The following is an 18270-nucleotide window of genomic DNA, read 5'->3' on the forward strand; positions in this document are numbered from 1 at the left end:
AGAGCTTTTAAAGTTTCTTAAGTTAATTTATATAATGCTCGAGTAAGTTCAAATGTCATAAATCAAGTTTTGTAAGGTTCTCCATTTCATATAATTAAACAAAAAACAAATGTTTTACACCAACTTTGAAGATTTGAACGATCGACCACCAGAACAGGTTCAATATAAAGGATGTAATTTCATTTCGTTTCTCTCACTTACAGCATCATCTCAACCATAACAGATCGTTTGCGCTTATATTTGCGCTTGTCATAATTTTGTGTTTAATTACTGGTCCGGTTACACACGCACACACACACAGCTGCAAGTGTATTCCGAACCAGTCCTCTTCTTGTACGATGCCTAAGTTCGGCGTTGTGGAATCGGCGACTGCTCCACACAGAAACGGGTTCAGTGGCAGTAAAACGGCAAGCATCGCGGAAATGACGAACCATTTCGTGCAGGCGAGTGCAAAAGCCAAACGGCACCGAAAGGGGTGTAAAACAACGTTGCCGAGTGCTCTCGGGGGGCGATGTAATAGGATACGCTTCTTAGCGCTAATATGTCAACAGACGAGCAGACAAATCTACATCGCGCTGTCTATCGACCGTTTAGCGGATAGTCCCGCTTGCACTTTTTGCATGGGAACCCTGCAACCCTGGCTATATGCATTCACCACCCCGCTTTTCACCCTGATTGTAACCTGGACGGGCATAACCGACCACAAATGTCAACCGGTGGCTGGCCAAAGTTTTGTGTGTTTGGCCATTTTTTTATTTCGTTGACGGCGTGTTACTTCTAGCCTCATTTTGCCTGCCACCATTATCTGGGTGGCTTTGTTTGCGTTAAGAAATTGTTATACTTTGTGTTTGTACCGACCGTAAGACGCTTTTTGATATTGATCACGTCAGCGTAAGTGACATAAATTGCGAATGACACATTCGATCATGTGGGCATGTGGGAGTAAAAGACAACAGTTTGGCAGCTGAACGAGCCCGATTGGAAGTAATGTGCGTGTCGGAGTACAAAACAGCTGAACAGTATCGTTTTATTGGTATTTGCATTAAATAGTGTTATGGTTTTTTTAACATGGGAGCTATTTGGAAAACATGCGTTATTTGTGTACGGCTTGACATTTCCCCCCTACGATGTGTTATTATTTATTTATGCTAAGTCTTTTTTTTGGCCACCAGTTGATGTATTCAACATTTAGCTTAACGTATAGTAGGTGTGAGAATATAAATGTATTGGAAAAGAGATATCCAAGAACCTCACCCAGAATGTATCGACTAAAAACACGAATGCCAAATCTATTTAATTCGATTCGCAGTAATTTAACGCAAAAGTTTATACATTTAGAACCATTTAAAAAATAAAGAAAAAGATTAAAAAACATTTTTTACCGGGTTGTACATTAGAGCGTTGTAAAAAAACGATTTACTTCGAAATAACCAAAATAATTATCGAAATTAAAACATTAAAAACACTATAAAAGGAGATACTTAGGATTAGCACTTGATAGACCGAATTTCAGAAACAACAGTTTATAACAGAGTAGGCAACGTTTAACGTTCAAAGATCAACATCAGCAATAACAGCTTTATTCCCAGTATTTCCGGAATAAACCAAAATACAAGGAGGAAATACTTTGCGGAGAAAGAAAATTTTTAGTTTTCAGATGAGTTTAATTTTTGGTAGACAATTTCGTAGTTAGTCGGTGAATACTTAATCCTGGAACATTAAGCTTAGTGAAATTGTAACATAAAAAAAATTCTTTCTATTTTTTGCTTGGTTAGAACGGCCAGGCCGTATTAACACTTATTTTACCAAATAACAGGATAGTCATTTTCTTCATTTTTTACTCACATAAAAAAATTAATTCTTCGAACTTTTTCACTGTCTATCTACCCTTAATTAAATGCTTACACTTGATTTAAGGACTCTCAATTGTTGGTTAAAAATAATACAAAAAAATATCAGAAAAAATAACCCTTCGTCTTGTTTTGTTAGGAATTTGCTAGAAGAATGTAAGCTTTTGTTTTTCGGTTTTCCGCTTTGTTAACTTCCTTGGTCAATTTGCTTTCGCTGTTATTCTTGCTTCACTTTGAACAACACAAAAAACCACCTTGAAACTCTTTCCATCTTGGAACTTGGAATGGCTTCTGGGATGTTACGACCATCCCAGTGAAACCCAGTAACCCAAGGTTAGACGCTCGCTTGATGAATCATCAATGGGTCCCCAGCGGCTCAACAAGAAAGGCTTCCCTTCACCATACCTGCTGCCACAGTCACCAGCAGCAGTAGGTCGGCAGATGTTCTTGCCATCCAATTAAGTGTCTGGAACGGAGCACAATAAGAAAAAGGCAACCTCCAGACCTACATTCTAATCACGGTCCCAATGCCTGCGCCAGCTGCGTTTCTTCCTCCCGTCAAACCAGATTTTTGGGTAGTAAAGCGTGTCTTGGGTGGCTTTTTTTTCGTTACTTCCCTTTCGGTTTTGTTGGTTCGAGCTGGAGGCATTCGACAACGAAACACGAAACAAAACACAACCCCAACTCCGGTTCCTGACTCCACTCCGGTACCCCACCGTGGAGCAACTGCTTGAAGTGCAACGATTTTATTATTAGCTTTATTGTTGCTGCACGAACAACGTTTCCTGTGCTGCAAAATGCAAATGCAGTTGCTCATATCGCTTTTACTGCACCACCTGGTTTCGGTATGGTTTTCAACCCTCGCCACATACGGGGGTGGTGAACCAAGCGCATGGTACCTCAGTGCCTCAGTTGAGCGCCAGGTTTCGGGAAGCTTCAAAGCACTAAGCGCCCAAGCCGGCGTGATTCTTTTAATGGCATTAATTAATTTTAATCCATTTTATTTCTTGATTTCCTACCAAGCGAACGAGCTCCCATGCTGGGAGGCTGTAAAAAAAAAACAGAAATCCCGTACGACCCCGGTTGAAGATCGGGATTAGAAAGGGAGTTAGGATTTTGGCGCTCACTAAAAAGCCCGCCACTATCTAACGTGCTAATGCGATCACTTTTTTTCTTTATACGAAAGCTTTTTCTTTCATGCCACACGCCAAACACCTTTTCGGTCGGTACCACCGGGCCCGGAGCAATCGAAACCGATTTTTAAAAACGAAAACAAACAAGCGCACGAAACCCCTTTTCGAGAAACAGTCCAACGCTTGGCGACAGAAATCCAATCTGCCCTGCAATGGCGACACCGTTCCACATCAACACCGGTATGAGCAGAAGATACACAAAATGGTGTTCCCGCTTGTTAGATACAGTTGGGGGTTTTTTGCATTTTAACCCCCGGAACGGTTCGGGTCCAGGCCGTGTGACACGCTCACCGCACGGGCAGTGACGCCATTGTGGTGATGAAATGATAAATAAGCAAACGGGCAAAGCAAAACACCAGAAGCTGGGTTAATTTAATTTATTAAAATTTAATGCAATATTCATGTGTAAAATTATCGCGTTAATGTTCCACGGTGCCCGTGCACGCTGCATCTCACGTGTCCAAACTGTAGCTTTTTTTCGGGTTTTGTTTTTACGATTATCCTTCGTTTTGTTTTCATGCTCACATTTTCATGTTCATCCCAACATTGGGCCCCATACGAGCTTCAAAACGGCTGCAACGTTTAAATGTGCACCGGGGTGGACATATTTTTGGGTGCATTTTTCACTACTTCAACTACTATCTGCAGTTATCTCTTTAAAATGAGAAAAATTTTAATGATCACAATATGCATTTTTCCGTTGTTCTTTTGTTTTATCTCATTCGTTGTGGTTGAATCCGGTTTTTGCTCGTGTTTTTTTTTTGTTTCATTAATCGCCGTCCCAGTTTCACTCTTCGTTTCACCAAAAATTGATTCCTGCGGTTGGCATGCTGTCACCTCTGTACCGTGTTTTAACGCCTCAACAGTCGAGGCAGGATTTATTGCTGGCCCCCTCGTTTGGCTCGCTGGGCTGACAAATTACATCAGTTTTGATAATCATTTCAGCCCTTGATTGTAAGTGGTGTGCTAACAAGCATCCGTCTATAATCACACCGGGAGCCAAGTGACAAGGATCTCTGCTGACGCTTTAACGAACGGTCCTCTCAATTGGGAAGGGTTTAGTATTTTGCAGGTATTTTGATATCATTCCTAGTAGAGGGTAAGTAGTTTGAATTAGTCATTTTTCGATGCAATGTTTATTCTCATGCCAGTCAACCAAGGGGCGCCATCGCATCGCAACATTTCATGCTCGGTTCTTAACATGACGGGCATGGTCGCTTCCGGGACAATTTAATCTTGGCGTCTTTTTCAGCTCGCACTTCGTTCGGCTTCGTGTTACTTATAATGACAGGTGAGGCCCGTAGCGAAACGGGATTCTGTCTGCATCAAGCTTGGGCTTGTACCTGCGTTTGTTAGCATCATCATCAGGTTGGTGTTTTAAATTATTATGCAAAATTGGTGCGATCCGGTGCGTTGCGCTGTGGTTCCCCCTTTGCATCCTGCAGCGAGGCACGCTGCAAGTGCAAAACTTTAATCGCCTAAGGGTGAAGCACGAATTTTTTGGGGCCGTATGTTCGTTTCATCTGTCTTCCTTTTTCAATCGTGTTGGACCTTCTTTCATCCCTAACTGCCCTTTTTGTGTGTATGGGTATTTTTTTTTCTTGAGACAGTATATTAAAGCTATAGCATTAAGAATTGGAAGAACACTGCCCACGGGGTACGTTGATCGGTACAAATTTTGGCTCTCCAATGTTAACTAGTGGTGGGAGCTCAGGAGTGGATTCATAAATGCACTCCGACTATGACATGTAAAAACCAAATTCAACCGTATTACTCCGGAGCTAACTCCGACTTACTCCGAAGTTGACTCCGAATTACTCCGGAGATGACTCCGAATTACTCCGGAGTTGACTCCGAATTACTCCGGAGTTGACTTCGAATTACTCCGGAGCTGACTCCGAATTACTCCGGAGTTGATTCCGAATTACTCCGGAGTTGACTTCCAAATATTCCGGAGTTGATTCCGAATTACTACGTAGTTGACTTCGAATTATTCCGGGGCTGACTCCGAATTACTCCAGAGTTGACTCCAAATTACTTCGTAGTTGAGTCCGAATTACTACGGAGTTGATTCCGAATTACTCCGGAGTTGACTTCGAATTACTCCGGGGCTGACTCCGAATTACTCCGGAGTTGATTCCGAATTCCTCCGGAGTTGATACCGGATTATTCCGGAGTTGACTCCGAATTACTCCAAAGTTGACTCCGGAGCTGAAACCATAGTTAACTCCGGAATTGAATTCAGAGTTATATCCGATTTTAACTCCGGATTCAATTTCGGTTAGTAAGCGGGCATAGTTAGTGAAACTCTTTTACAACCTCTTAAATTGCTTTTCGAACCGATTACGGATTGATCCGACTCCGGGTAAATTGAGGATCTACCCATCACTAGTGTTCATGTTGTTTCAGAATAATGACCAAAAATCTGTCTACTGGCGCAATTCTTCTTCATTCGCAACGCCATCGAATTAGTTGTCCCATTGCGTGTTTCAGGGCCCTATTGTTTGAAAAAATTAAATCTCTACACATAGCACGGTACGGTTTGTATAAAGTTCCCAAAAGCTGTTGCGCAAACGAACCATCGTGAGCGATAAGAGTAATAAAAAAACCGATTGAACTTTCTTCCCGTTTTGCACACATTCCGCCGGCGATAATTTGCGTAATCTGAACCTAAGCCACACGAGGATCGTTTGTTGATCGTTCGTTGCTGTGGTATTGCGCGTTGCGTTGCGCTTTTTTTAATGTGCTTTCCATTCCGTGCCCTCTGAGACGCCTTGCCTAACCTCCTCGGTTCCGACTCGCAAAGGGGTGAAGCCTTTCACCGTTGAACCGTTTCGCGCTCTCCTGGTTTGGTACCGTGCGACGTCAGAAGCCACAGTGTCTCGAGTGGCGAGTAAAGTGTGCAAGAGTGTACGACGCTCCCAGGCCATCCTTCTTGTGCGACGGATGCGTCTCTTTGTGCGAATGGCAATCTTGTGACCAGTGGGACGGCCGTGTGGGCCAACAGGAGGGCCAAGGAGGGTTGGAGGTTGGAGAGCGTTTGATTAATTCGTGCCGTCCCGCTGCCGTCTTTCCGTGGCGTGATTATCTAATTCACATTTTAACACCTTCTGTCTTCTTGTCTTGTTTAAAGTGAAACATTAGTCCCCACCGAACCGACAGTCGACTGTTGGTCCCCGGTCGGTTCGACACCAAGCGTGACACTCGGTACATGCGCCATCGACACCGTCTTCGGTCAAAGCGTACAGCTTTTGCGAAGAGTATTACGAGCTAAAGGTGGAGACTTCTGATGCTGTCTGGTCATACGAACAGTGGGATTACCGATGGAAACGGTTTAAATGATCATAAGATGTATTTTGCTTTTAATGGTTGAGTGCTTAAGTATACAGTAACAATTATAAATACTTCAAAAATGGTGTTCAATAACATCAAAACAATGTTAGGCCACGAATATAGAAAGAAACCAAAAATAAAATTATATTCTTGTAGACAATGTAACACATATTGGAGAATATTCGTGCTTAGTTGTGAGAACTTCCATTTGCTTCATTTTAACATAAATAATTGCAACAAATTGCTATAAGTAAAGTGTTACAGTTATGTTTATTATATGCCTGAAGGGAAAAGCAAAAATTTTTATCCAAAAAAACTTACCTCCAGACTTAACTTATCAAAGTTAATGCTAGGTTGAAAAGCCGGACTGTTTAAGCTGGATTGAAATAAGTGGAGTCGCAGCCAAGATAGAGTAAAAATGAAAAAGATGACATAGGCTGTTGAAATGACGAAAGCAAACAACAAACAATTATGAAAAGAATTATTTAAACATAGAAAATCGAGAGACAAAAGGAAGAATTTACTCATAATTATATTAATATTAGCATTAGTTCCATTCCAAACGCATTGATACAACGCATAACGCCCATTCCGAAACAAATTTGTGACCAACTGTTGGCAAATATGAAACCCACCGTGCTAACTCAGCAACTTGTTCGCCACACACCGATCGGACGATGTTCGCGCATCAGCACAACCACCACGCGGCGACCTGTCTAATTTCTTGTCGTTCGCACCATTTTGACGATGCGCGCTAACTGCCTTACCAACGTGGTGTGATGCACTACCGCCTTGAGCGACGGACAACGCCGAAACGTTGCGTGCAACCCTTCTAGCACGTGAAGCTGGTGCTTATCTACATCGTTGTACGAATGGCGCGTACTCGAACAGCATTTGCATGACGATAAAGCATCATCATCATCATCGAGCATCGAGCTCAAACCAACCAGGCCCCGTTCTTGTTGGTTCGATCATTCCCCCGTTCTTGCCCGTGCGCGGTGCTAAAAGATATGATGCGTTGATGCATCATGTTCAGCGAAAGCGCCTTCGGCTTACCGAAGCAAATCGCCCATCTTGATCTTCGGCCAAAACCAGCCAAGAGTCGTGCAGTGGAAAGAACTGGCGGATCGAAACACCCAACCGGGGCCGTAGTGCGAGAGTGCATCACGGTGTAGCACCTCTTTGCGGCTTGGTGCTGGGCAGTGGTTGTCGGCTGTGGTTGATGGAGTTCGAAAGTTCACCACACCAAGCCCCGTTGGATGCTGTTTGTTGCAGCACTTGAGCGCATGACAGGTCAAATCTGTGCTGTCACGCAGGTGATGAATAGAATCCATTCACCCAGCTGCCGTGAAGATCAAAGCGATTCTGGCGCGACGCTCTGTGCAGGGTTGGTTTCGCCCGCACCTAGACCACCGGAGCTAACGGACACGTGCGTAAGGCCACGTTGCACCGAGCGTTGCCTACGGGAGATCTCACACTCCCACACTTGCCCTCTCGTAGTTCGCTACCTAGTGCAGAGCTTCATTTACATTTATTTTCTGGATGAATGACATTCGATTAGTGGAGGTAAGGCGATTGTGTTGCCGGCACTGAATGGAACATTTCCTTTAATTCCAATTGCGAAAGGAATTTCTATATTAGGTGGCTATTCATGTTGATCGTTCGCGTGGTTAGCGCAGAAGGTGCGTTCAGAGATATTAAAACGCTTCCAGACATCCCTCTCGGAAGTATTGGCCAGCTAACATTGTATGTTTAGATACAATTTCTTCTACCGGGATAGAGAGTTGAAAATTAAGAGCTCTTTCGTACATACTTATGTAAACTTCAAGCGTAAAATGAAACAGGAAACATTCTTTTAGAACATCAATTTTAATTTAAAGCTTATAACAAAACTCCAAATGTATAGCTTAAACACCGATGGATATATTCTAGTCATGGATAAATCCTCAATTTTCCCGGAGTCGGATTACTTCTCCTGATTACATTCCGGAGCGCAGTGCTAAAATCGGAGATTACTCCGAAGTTAACTCGAAAGTAATCCGGTATCAGCTCTGCAGTAATACGGTATCAACTCCGGAGTAATTCGGAGTCAATTCCTGAATACTCCGGAGTAAACTCCAAATTTTTCCCGGAGTTGAATCCGGTTTTTATACGTCGGAGACGGAGTGGATTCATGGATCCATTCTGGAGTTCCCATCACTAATATATTCAAGATGCTTATATTTATTTCAATTGCATCGTTAAGCAAACAACTTTAAGTATGCAACGCTACAAAACGCAAAAAAATATTGCCACGCTTTCTCCCAGCTCCAGTTCAATGTCCTGAGCGAAGGGTCAACCTCTTTCACATTGAATGATTGATGATGGCAAAGGGTCACACATTTGCAAAACCCAACTCTGTCCCATTTGGTTCGTCCGGTATCCTGTTGGGATGATATATCATAACTGTGGGTGAGTGTGTTTTTTCTCCATTCCCTCTTGTCTTGTCTTACTTCCTCCAATAACCATCCAATCCTCAATTTTCCACCACCCACCCAGTCTAGCTATGTTTGGCAGCTACCAAAATCACGGCAGGATATCAAAACATTAATCACGTTGTTTGTTTAACGAGTGAGTTTGACAAAGCGTTTAACCAAAATCACTTGTACGGTGTAGCACATTTTTGAGTTCGGTGAACACCACCACCAAGGATGTGTTCCACCGGCACAGGACACCGTTTCTTGGACACAGAAACGGAAGGATGGTAGTAAAGGTAAGAAAAAAAAAGTCGTGTACATCACGACACGGGACAGCAGCAGGTCGCTAAGGGAGAAACCTTCGTAGAGATCGTTGCCCTGCTCTGTATACGGAGCGAATGTCGCCCGGATGGTTGCCGTTTTGCGCCTACAACTTTCCAACTGCATCCAACACACTATGAAGCTTTCCGGCCACACCAATGCGTCCGTTTCTGTGCGGGACGTCTGGAGACAAGGGAGCAAATATTCCCGCAGGTTCGCGGAATGTCACGACCGTGCGGCATAGTTCAGGTTTCGGACCGGTAAAACACTAATGGAGCTGCTGCCTGTTTGTTGCAGTTGATTGTTTCACCTTTCCAACCTTTTTCGCTCGGTAATACTGATGAACGAAGGGCACGACCGTTTTTGTCGGGGAGTTTATGCCGTCTAACAAAACGACAGTACAAGAACTCGCCTCCCGAAGTGTCTTAGAATGTGCAGCGAGAACGAGAACGTACGTTTGACGTTTTGGGGTTAGAGTCATTCGAAACGCCACCAATAAAGGGCTGTTCTGAGGTTCGGCGTGGCTCACGGGGAAACAAATCTAAAAAACACGAAAGCATATGTTTCGCTTGCTATCGAATCCAATTTTCTCAAGCTCTCAAGCAATAGTTTCCCCCCAAAAACCCGGCCGTGAAAATACCACCCACCCACGGTTGAAAAAGGGGATAGGGAAATAGAACCGTGGAATGTTGTCCACCACCGCGTGTAGAGAGTGGATTTGCAAGAACGGAAAAGAACGGTTCTAACGTTACGTCTAAGGCATTTTAGAGGAGTGCTCCAACTGCCTTCGTTGATTTATGTAGCACGATTTACCAACCGTTCACCGATTCGCACCGATTCCGATTACGGTTCCTTGCTACGGGACAATTTTCGTCTCTATCGCTCAAGAAGCGCGGGATTTGGGGTTTTCATCCCCGAAGAGCCGCGGGAAGAATTCGCCGGAGGTGGAGTGAGCATTATGCAGCGACACCGAGCGACCTTAACGTGTCACGGTGAATGTGTAATGGTGGCATGAATTACATCGAAGATTATGTTTGTACCTTTTGTCGATTCGGGGGATGAGTTAATTTTTTCGAGCATTTGTGTTCCCGTTCGTTTTTTTTTGAGATGCTTCTTTTCGGTGTTTTGCTTTGCCTTTCGACCCGTGGTAGATGCCATCAATCCGCATTAGTACGATCCACCAGCAGTCGAGTACCGTTGCTGTAATCGCACCTCAGAAGCCACAGATTAGTGTCGGCTTAGCTGTGCGTGAAGCTGACGAGAGGGTATTACGGAGGATTCGTGTTCGACGTGACGCTGTTGCATTTGTTGCTCAACCAGAACCGTTTCGGGAGCTTATCAAAAGTATTTTTTTTTTATTTTGAAAAGCATCTATTCAAGATAATTTTCTTCTTTAGGAAATCCTCATCAGAAACTGTTTCACCATATTGGTGTGGCATATTAATGTTGAGGTTTTCCGTGGCTTAAAAGAAACGATCACATTGACACCCTTCTGATAGAGCTGTTCTATCGAGTTGAGGGGCAAGAATTTGACCAACTAATATTTAATGATCACCCGTTGGTCGAGCTCAATTCGTCACATCATTCATGATCGTTCATCCACTCTTTTTCTTCCTTCCTTTCCCTCGTTCCATTTCTAACGGATGGAAATAATTCGAAATAAAACAGAAAATTTTACACTAAAGCACACTTTACCCATGCAATTATTATCGACACACCACCAGCCTCGTCCGGTCCACATTTTGGACTTCAAACGACTCAACTGCCAAAGCCACTGATTCCATTTGGCACGTTTGAGCTTTACGGGATGCATCAATCGAAGAGGGCCCTTGGGCCCTGTTGCGAACAAACCCTTTCGCTATGGCATCGTGCACGGTCCGGAACATTAATGGATGCTCCGTGATCCACGGTGGATCGGAAAGGGAAGAAAGACGAAATGGAACGGCGGGTGTTCGATGCGGCAGCTAAACGTATCCGTTACCGATCTCCGGCGTCCATTACGTCGTTTCTAATTTGCGTTTGTCTACCTCGGGTGAGCGTGTGGCTTTCGGATTATTCGGATCGCTGGATGATCGCTGGTTTGGGGCCGGGTGGATTTTTTTTCGCTTTAAAAAAAACAGATTTACCTTTTGCTGCGAGTGACCGGCAGAGAAAGGGGATTGCACTCGCGTGGAAGAGGAATTGCTCAAGAAGAAGGTTGAAATTGCAGATCAATTTGGTCTTATTTCCCATCTTTATCATAAATGGAGATATGGGATTATATATTTTTAATCTCATTAATTCATAAAAAATATAATTTTGTTTGAAAAGTTTATTATACTTCTATGAAATAAAATAAAATAAAATATTTTTCTTACAAAAATATTATTTTTCGCTTTACGACCTTACAGATCATGATTTCTTTAATAATTATAATTATTTTAAACGAAATTCCTTACTCCTGGTGAATTTTCATGGTTGGAAAAGGTGCATCTTCGGGTGCCTCATGCCCGATTCCACTCGCGTTTCGGAAGTTTGGTGAACGGTGGTACTTGCCGTATTTTTCCTTTCCTTCATTTTTCTTGTGCTGTTCTCTTTCCACCTGGAATCAGATATTGTGATACCCTTACGGCATAACCTTGCCACGGCAGTTGAATCGAAAGACGCCCATTTTCCATCGTTCAGCCGGCACAATTAACCGGCAAGAAAAAAAAAACATTCAGCTGGGCATTAGACTGATGGTTTGCAATGTTCGCTCGCTCTTCGCCAGCAGTTCGCTCCAGAGAGCAATTTGCGAAACGATTGTGACGCTTCTTCCGGTAAGATGGCGTGACAGCCCGTGCGAAAGCGAAATTGATCGAGTTATCTGATGAGTCATCTTTCACCGAACGGTCGGCTTGGTATCGGAACCATTCCCCTGTTGGTTGGTATTTTCTTTTACTTTTGTTTTAGTTCGTTTAGCTAAATTGAAAGTCTCCAACCACCGTGCATAGTCCATCCTGGCAGCTGAATTTCTACCGGTGGTTCAAGTCTATGTTGGGGGTTTATTTAAAATGTCTTTAAAGACTATCCACTGCAGCTTGAATGCAGCTGGAGATCGATTAAGATGGATTATCTTAAACTGATAGAAAGACTTCAGACGTCCAGAAGCCAATCTAAATGGTGAAATCGGCGAATGGGAGAAACAAATTGAAACGTTGATGTGATTTTAAGCAGTTTTCTACGATTAACCTTTTATGTGGAGTTTTTTTTATTCAAGATTAATCTTACTACACACTCGATTTAGTTTTCGATCGAAATTCTTATGTAAATATTCAAAAAAAAATTACTAAAAGGTTGTTTTAAATACATCTCATCTTCAAAAGGTGAAATTGTAAAGTTCATGCGTTACGTGAACTTAATATTGCTGTCAAATATTCAAAGGTCTTCAATAGTAATATCTTGTCCGGAAGAAAGCAATTTTCACAAACAATACGCTATAAATTATGACCATGCTCGAATCCTCCATCGCATGGGGCAGAAGGGATTGTTTTCATCAGAGATTAAAAAATTAAACCCCAAGCCCCGATCATTACACTCCCTGATGCACAAAAGCCATATTTACCGGACGTGTTCGAACACTCACATTAATCGCTAACAGATGAATTGCATGCGAAGGCACCATAGATTACAGCCTCATCCGCTGTCGGTCCCGTAGGAATCGCAATAAAATTGCGCTTTTGTCGTTTCAACCAATAGAGCCGTTAGAAATTTGCATTTTCCCACGACCATGCGTACCAACGCAGTCTACCAAGCGATGTGAGAAGTTGCCATTTTACCGGCTGCGAAGTTGGTCACACCATCTCCAACGGGCAGATGACTTACTCTGAACTCGGATGGAACAGAGCCACCAACTTCATGTAGCCTTCTGGTGATCACAAATCGCCCCACAACGAACCTTTCGGGATTCGAAACGTCCCGTCCATGCTTTCGGTGAGTTTTCCTTCCTTTCCATTACTTAAATCTACAAAAAAAGAAACCAAGACCACCTACTTGCCGAATGTTACCTACGTATGATGATGAAATGTAATGTACAATTACACCCGCGATCGGCATACATGTCGAAGGTAGTTTTTTTTTTCATACATTTTGTCACATGATCTTTGATCTCGTTTCACGTAGGGTGAAAGTGTGGGCATACTGTGCGAAGTGTACACTTTAATGTCAGCACCATTCCTCATCAGTTCCTGCCTCCATGACCGGACCGGGTTGGCCAGATGCGGCGCAGTTACTACTGGTAACTGGCGGGCAATAAAATGTCATAACAGTGCGCAACCAGTGTCGTTACATCGACATTACACCAATGCACAACGCACAACGAACCTTTGGGGCTCTCTAAGTGCCGGTCCCGGCGATAGGGACGGAACGGCTGCGGCAAAACAGAGCGAGAAAGAAATTAAGGAAAAGCAATTGTGAGGGCGTCAATGAATTGCTTCACCGAACGGATTCGGATTGATGATGGTGGTCGTTCTAAGACCTTTCACTTACGATGGTCGTTCGTGTTAGCGACTTGGTGAAATGAAATCATTTTTCACCTACCTATCTTCAGCCAGGTATACCAAATTGTGATGGATGAAGCTTAGTATGAAGCTCATAGAAAAACTTTCTGCACACCAAGGTACAGCGGGAAAAGTCGACGATTTTATAATTGATTGTTTAATTTGGAGCAATTATTTTAAATAATCAGATAAGTATTGGACAACTTTTACGGTTTGTGCAACGGAAATAAATAATAAGATCGTAAAAATGATTAGGTATTTGTAAAAAACATGATTTGAAGGAATGAAAAGAGAAAAAAACAGTGTTCAAATGTGACAAAATTTTGTAATTAAATCATCATAACCGTGATGGACGAATTTATTGTTTTATGGCTAAAGATCTGAGTAGATTTATTAGTTTTTATCGTTATTTTTTCTTCATGATTTTTTTTAATTTTTTTATGAATTTGTTATATTTTTACACAAACTATTATATGATTTCCTGCAGTTCGAAAGTTGCTTTATGGAACATAATAAAATTTCCACCTATTCAAGATATCATTTTCCATTGCGAGTGACAATTTTAAAAATTAGTTAATATTTTACAGCAATTTTTTTACTTGGTTAGACTACCCTGGCCGACTTAAGATTTTGGAGCAACTTTATAGTCATTGTAATTGTGAAATTTAAAATTTTATGTAATCTTACTTTCTGTTAAAATAATGTTTTTTTTTTTTTCAAAATATGAACATGCATCGGTAAGTATTCAAAAAATTTACAATATTATAGTATACGGAGAACAAAGTGCTTCGGTAACAAAAGGTACAAGTGCTTCGGTACAAAATATGAAGGTAAAAATTGTCTTTCAAAAAAAGACATTTAAGGCAATATTAGAAACTGTTTTCCTATTCTCTTTTACTTAACATAACCGTTTACGAATATGTGGTAAAACCAATAGTAAAATTAATAAATTTGTAAAGTAAGCAGTAAAAAGTGTCGCTGTTGGTAGTTATTATTTTGTATTATTCATATCTACATCATTAACAAACATTTATATTGTCAATAAAGTAGTAACTGTTCAGTTTTGTTATGCACTTCAATAACATTTTAAAAATTCTTTTGTTTTCTAGAAACGTCAGACAGATAGGCAGACGCTTCTATCTGTATAAGATTGTTTTATTTTGAGACTAATAATTTAAAAAAAACTCAAGAATAATGAACGTTGATCATTGAATGGCAATAAACATTCACTATCACTTTAATTCCTTAATTCCTTTTCGTTGCAATAGAATTAGTTACATAGATCAATTGATTAAAATAGTTCGTATTTTTCGATTGGCATTTTGGTTGCTTTCGCTTGTTCAAAGCTAAAACCGTTTGACCCGTACATGTTCTTATAAGCGTCACGATGTCGGCGTATAGGCTGCCGATCATTTTACAACACTGAAACATTCCAACCGTTTTTCTCCTCGTCCGCATAAGCGTTGCACGTGCGCGGATTATCTGAGATCTTAATCATTTAAACGCGCTCAGCGTTTGACTTTCAAGCAGTGCAACCAGTGGTCTGGAATCGTTCCGATCTGGCCTTAGGAGCTAAACACTGCAAAGGTCACGCTACCGTCCCATCGGATACCAACTGCACCTGACCAGTATGCGACCCGTCCCTACCAGCACGGTTTGTTTGTCCCGACCATGTCCGGTTGTCTTTAACAGATGAATGAAATTGTTTCTGGTGCTGCAAGCGTCTCCCAACCCCATCACCTACATCACCGTTTAATGCATTCATGAAACTTACCTGCCAGGAAAGTGGTGTGGAACTTGATCGACGTCCCGCTTTTTTTTGGTTCACTCTTTTTAGCCAGTCATCGGAACACTTTCGCCTCGCAGTATTCGCATCGCTCACCGTTCAGATAGTTTTAAACACCTGGACGCTGGTGGTTAAAGTGTTCGAGTTTCTAACACGTGTTATCGTTGGGAAGCCCTTTTGCAATGTACCTTCCCGTAGCTGCTGGCTGCCTTCCCATCGATTATTGTTCGTCCATTCCTTTTTGGGATTCGTTCTTCAAAACACCCACACGATAGAGTCCGCACTTGAACTGGTTACTGCGCTTGAGAATGGCTCTTTGTTTCCATCACTAAACCGATGTACAGATTTCGATTTAAACTTTCATATTAACGACTGCATCCCTTTCGGTCGGGGAAGTCGGTAAAGTGTAGATGGTCTGTGCAAAAAAAACCCCAGAGTCTGCGTGTTCAAGGCGTGATCGTGACTGGAGACCCCGAACTTGACTGTCCAGACGATGAAAGTCGAACCGAGTTCAGCGCACGCTGGCCCCGGACGGATGGACACTGCACGCGTGTGCAAGCAGAAGACGAACCTTGTCCACTGTGGCAGTGCTCTCTAACCTCTCCCGTGTCGGAAGAAAACGGGTCGAAGTCCTGTCTGAACCAGCTGCCAACTCTAATACGGCACCGTCCCCAAGACACGACAGTGAACGATCACTTTGCTGCACCACACCATATTGCCGGCCATGGATGCCGGTACGACCGCACCGATAGGATCCGACCGCTCGATACACCACCACGAACGAACACGTGAAAGGAAGCGGAAACCACACAACAAATCGACGACAACTCGCCTAGTAATGACAACACACAAACGCGCGATAGCGAAAGCCAAGCAGCAAAAAACCAGCTCGGGGGAGACGTGAACTGATCGCGACGTAAACAACGACTGAATAGCGTCTTACCGGCTGCTCGGCTAGTTGAAGCCGAGTTTCGTCGCTTGGCTGGCGGATAAAATCTTTCCATCTCCGTCACCAAAACGGATCTTCGGCCACGAGCTAACGCCCCGGGAACATAGAAGTGTGCAAGTGAGATCACTGCACTTCGGTTGCAGCCGTTGCACCGTTCCCAGTGTTGCGGTAGTATCTGCAGCTCCATTTCGCACACGGTAGAACACTACCGAACGATCAGGTCTTATTCCTTCTTTGTACAAAGTACACCCCCAACCCCTCAAACACCGCCACATAACCGGCGGCTAGAGTGGAGACAACCGATGATCTCCACCTTCAGGGGCAAGTGAAAAGGATCAGGGCGACGATTAATGGAAGCAAAACGGCACAATTCAGCTACAACCTGGCACAGCATAATGTGGCAGCAAATGTACAATTATGCTTCCCGGGTGCTTGTTGTTCGGCCACACTCTAATCTTCGAGTCGCGATCGTGCTCTCTGCAAAGGGAAAGGGTGGTTAGGAGATCGGGACGGATTCGCATCAGAAGTACCCGGTGTACATGTTATTACCAAAAATATATGTGTAAGCGCAAGAGAAACCTTCCCTACCTGTTGTAGCATATTGCTCGAGGCGGGCCGTTTTTTTCCCGAAGTGCGAAAAGCAATTATCGATTGGCAATGAGTTATGTGCGATTATTACAGCGCGGTGGCTGGCATTTGCTCTGGATGCGCACCCGAGCGGATTAGACGTAATCGTTTATGCGCTTTATTTAAGAGCTGTGAAATTGGGGTTTCTGCGCAATCATCTGCTGGAATATTCATCGTTAGTGTTTTCATTTTTAAAATGTAGGTAAACAGTGTATGTGTTAGAGAAGTTGTGCCTTTTTGGGACCTCATAAATTAATGCAAATTATTGGAACGTATTTATGTTACTTTCAGTGAAACAGCTGGACTGCAATTAATGATGTTAGCATTTATTGTGCTTTGTATTGCTTAGATATAAAAATAATATACCATTAATATTAATAAAAATTTATGAGAATGGTTTGGCGTGCCAATTTCTTATCTGATGTGATTTGATGCAATGTGGTAAATTGAACATAACTACTATAACAATAAAGAAGCAGTATTTGAGTATCAACCATTTCCCCTTTTAAAAAAATGACTATAATTTCTTCCGCCATATATGTACCTTTACATTTGCACACCACATTACCATAACTTTGGCTCAACACACTGACTCATTGACAAATAGAATAGAGAAAACGGACACACAGGAGCATACGCCGTTGCTTCACCAGGCTGATCGTATGGGAAGGTAGCATTAGGTAATCGATATGGTACCGTAATTACCTGCCAATAAAACTGCTTCTCCTGTTCGTTGGCGGCAAAACCACAGCAGCCGCCGATCTGTTGCGATCGGTTGTTCTCGCCCGGTTGATGGTGGATAGCATCAGGGTGATGGTGCATGCATGTAAGGAAGAGCCAAATAAAAATAAATATCCTCACCTTACCGTCTTCCACGTGCGCTGCCACACCTGCCACAGAAGTCGGACGTCATCCGCCGTTGAGCGATCGAAAGATCGTCGGAATATCGGCGTTGCAATGTGATCGCAACTCGTCCGTGCGTATGCACGTGTAATTGTCCATGACCACCGACAGGGAGAACGATGTCAAGCATCCTTGTGCCTGAAGCAGAAGGGGAGGGTGGAGGGGCTTGGAAACTTGATCCACCTGATTCTTGCCCAAGCTGCGACTTGATGTACAAGGTGCATCGGTGGTAATGTCTGCGCTTTGTACAGAACTCTGGAATTTTTTTCATGTTTCTGGTTGGCAGACAGCATTCGTGGTGAGTCTCGCTATCGCAACACTGCCTCAGACGTGGT

General features: G+C 43.0%; 2 protein-coding genes across 2 annotated transcripts in view; one reads left to right on the forward strand and one right to left on the reverse strand.

Annotated features, from left to right (window-relative positions):
• Positions 1-16364, reverse strand: part of LOC125761739 (ras-related and estrogen-regulated growth inhibitor-like) — a 46868-nt gene extending 30504 nt beyond the window's left edge. Inside the window, exon 1 of the mRNA XM_049423189.1 lies at positions 15445-16364. The gene's annotated coding sequence lies outside the window, so the exon portion shown is untranslated. The remainder of the gene's footprint in view (positions 1-15444) is intronic.
• The window catches only part of LOC125761714 (probable proline--tRNA ligase, mitochondrial), a 289722-nt gene that overhangs the window by 40342 nt on the left and 231110 nt on the right, over positions 1-18270 (forward strand). The window lies entirely within an intron of this gene.

The sequence above is a fragment of the Anopheles funestus genome, chromosome 2RL (assembly GCF_943734845.2).
Source record: "Anopheles funestus chromosome 2RL, idAnoFuneDA-416_04, whole genome shotgun sequence".
NCBI classification, from domain to species: Eukaryota; Metazoa; Arthropoda; class Insecta; order Diptera; family Culicidae; genus Anopheles; species Anopheles funestus.